Below are 3,280 nucleotides of genomic sequence, written 5' to 3'. Positions count from 1 at the left end.
TCATAGAGCCCAGCCTCCCGGATAATCTGTTCTGCATATAGATTGAAAAGGTATGGAGATAGGATGCATCCTTGGTGTACGCCCTTCCCAATTCTGAACCATGCAGTGTTCCCTTGCTCTGTTCTGATGACTGCCTCCTGGTCCAAGATCAGTGGTAGACACATTAAAAACCTGAATTATACTTAAACACAATCTTGCTTGGTGAAAGTAAGAACTTTAAACACTTGCTACAGAGGATCAATGACTTTAGCCTTCACTATGGATTGCATCTCAATGTCAAGAAAATGAAAATCTTCACCTTTAGGTCTATGGGCAACATCATGATGTTGTTTGTTGTTGTTAAGTGCCATCTAGTTGAGTACAACTCATAGTGATCCTATGAGCACCAAGTCTGAACTCCAACTTATCCAGTGCCATCTTCACACTTCCTGATACACTAGAGCCCATGGAAGTAGTCACCTGTCAATCTACCTGGTCAATTTAATCTTACTTGATTCACACTCAACACCCTTGGTACCAGCAGTTAAGAGTTCTGGACGTGTATATTGTTATTTTCAGGTGTCATAGAGTTGAGTATAACTTGTTCTCATGGTGACCCTGTGAACAACTTTCACATGCTTATGAATCAATTTCAAATAGAATAGTTTGGGTCAAGTGTACATTAGTCTTAAAAAGCAAAGATTTACTTTTTAATATATTAAAGAGGTTTTTGATAATCAATTTGCCCAATGCAATCTGTCATTTGTGGGTTTGTGGGGTTTTTTTTTTTGTTATTGTCTATTACATGACTGATTATTGTTGATCCTTATAAAGGGTCACTATGAGTCGCAAACGACTCGATGGCACATAACAACAACAACAATAAAATTAAACTATGATCAACATCAATCTTTTCTCCATGAATTGTGACAATGTTTTTGGTATAGATGTGAGGGTTTATATTCCCTTCAGGTCATATAATTTTTAGTCTTTGATTTTCTTGAAGTGCTTTAAGCCTTATTCACTTTCAGCAACCTAGATTATGTTGTTTGCATATCATAGATTGCTGATGAAGCTTTCTTACATTTTAAAACCACATACTTGTTTATGTAGTCCAGCTTCTCAGATTATTTGCTCAGTATACAGATTGCACAGGTATGGTTAAAGAATACAGTCCTAATGCACAGCTTTCCTCTTTAAAACCAAGTAATATCTCCTAGTTCTGTTCAAATTATTCTTTCTCAGTTTGTGGACAGATTTCTCATAAGCACAAACAAATATTCTGAAACTCCCATTCCACTCAATATTGTCCATAATTTACTACAATTAACACAATGGAACATCTTGGTATAGTCAATAAAACACAAATGAACATTTTCTAGTATTTTTCTTCTTTCAACCAACATCTATCTGATATTAGAAATTATATCCGATGTTACATGGATTCTTCTGAATCTAGCTTGAATTTTTGGCAGTTTTTTTATTGATGAACTCCTCCAGTTATTTTTAAACATTCTCCAGTAAGATTTTTTCTTGTATATGATAATATTAATTATATAGTTCAATAGTTCTCATGTCATATTGGATTGACTTTTTTGGGATGGGCACAAATATGAATCTCTTCCATTCTGTTGTTTAGGTAGCTGTCTTCCAAATTTCTCTATATAGGCAAGTAAGCAAGGCTAATCCTGTGTCTGTGTGAACATCTCAGTAAGTATTCTGTCAAGTCATGGAGTCTTCCCCCTCCCTGGCTTCAATACAGCCCATTGCTTATTTGTTTGTTTTTTTATCTGTCAGCACCATTGGATTTTGACAGTATGTTACTTTTTTAAATACTTCAATGTTGAATAACACTTTTTTGATATCTTGAAGCTGTATTCTCCCTGTCTTTGTTTTTTGGGTTTTGTTTATTTGTTGTTGTTTTGTTTTTGCTTGTTTGGGGGATGGCGGTTTGCCTGCTTAGTAAGTTTATAGTGACAGGATTTATAAGCAAAAACTTAGTAGTTACTGTTATTCATTATTTAGTTTTTCTCTGTTGCAGATTTTATATTTTCTGCATAGGATAGGTACTCTACAATAATAATTTCTTCATCTTCCAGAGTTGAGTCAAGATAATCTACTTCATGCTCTGGGATATCTTCCAGTATTTCATTGACCGCCTCTGTCTCCATATCTTCATCTGTTGAGGTACTAGAAGTACCTGCAGAAACAGAAGGGACGTGGACAGTGTTGATGAGTAATCTTCCATCGAGAGCTGCAGGTCATGGGGCAGACTCACACTGTTATGTGCAAGGGTTTGAGCGGGCCAGCTGGACATTCCCCCCGAAGATTCCTAGCGCCACCTGGCCGCAACAACATCGAAGCCCATGTATACCAACTTGGTTTCCATTAATGCATTCCTGCACATTTTTCTCCCTACTTCCCCCAGTTCACTTTTCTCTTAAAAAAAAAATCATTCGTTGCTGCACAATTTCTTCCCACCCCCAGTTGGTTAATATTCTCCTCCTCAGAAGGACTTTGCTGAGGGCCGGTTTACGAGTCTGAATCACTTAACCACCATATCAATGGGCTGCTGATAAGAATCCTCAGGGCTCTCTCCAGGTACTCGCCCGGCTTGACGAAGGGCCTGCTTGGCCGTGTGTGTGGAGTAACTATTCCTTTCAAAGCGTTGATGTTCTCTAGATGACATTTTTTCTTTTCTTTTTCCTCTTTCCTAATTTGAGCCAATTCCTCGGTGCAGGTGGTGCTATGAGTGAGTGTGTGATCCACGTTCCCATCACACATTCGCAAACCCAGCCGTTGCCTCCTGGGCTGTAGATCGCAAATACAATAAATTATAAACTTTTGATGGGCCAAAGCACAGACTGTGTAACAATGGATCCAAGTATGTCAGACATGATGAAGATGGAACAGGATAGGACAGGGTTCAGATCTGTTGTTCATAGGGTCATTGTTAGTCATGCTGTACTCAGCGACACCTAACAACAACAAATCCTTCTCTAGTATTTTACTACAGATTAAAAGAACTAGTGAAAATGGGAAAGTAGTTAATAAAATTTAGAAAGATGAAATATGGACATTTTACAATTAATTAAAACTTTACAATTACAATTTACAATTAATTAAAATTGAGATGAATTAAGATATATTATTATAACTCTAAAAGCTAAATAAGATTGCATCTTTTAGTTATTTAAACCTTGTTGGCTAGCCTTGTAAAGATCATTAAAATTATAGCTTTTATTATTCAGCCTAAATGAAAATCACCATATTTTCATGCCGAAATTATGTTTACTCAGAC

At 36.7% G+C, this 3,280-nt stretch overlaps 1 pseudogene; it reads right to left on the bottom strand.

The window, feature by feature from the left end:
• Nucleotides 1-2,000: 2,000 nt before the first annotated feature.
• Nucleotides 2,001-2,763, bottom strand: LOC102866361 (annotated as a pseudogene).
• Nucleotides 2,764-3,280: the final 517 nt, after the last annotated feature.

Source organism: Elephantulus edwardii, unplaced genomic scaffold, assembly GCF_000299155.1.
Source record: "Elephantulus edwardii isolate Elephantulus edwardi_28Jun2011 unplaced genomic scaffold, EleEdw1.0 scaffold00110, whole genome shotgun sequence".
Lineage (NCBI taxonomy): Eukaryota > Metazoa > Chordata > Mammalia > Macroscelidea > Macroscelididae > Elephantulus > Elephantulus edwardii.
Note: the sequence above shows the minus strand (reverse complement) of the source record. Positions and strands in the feature narration are given on the sequence as shown.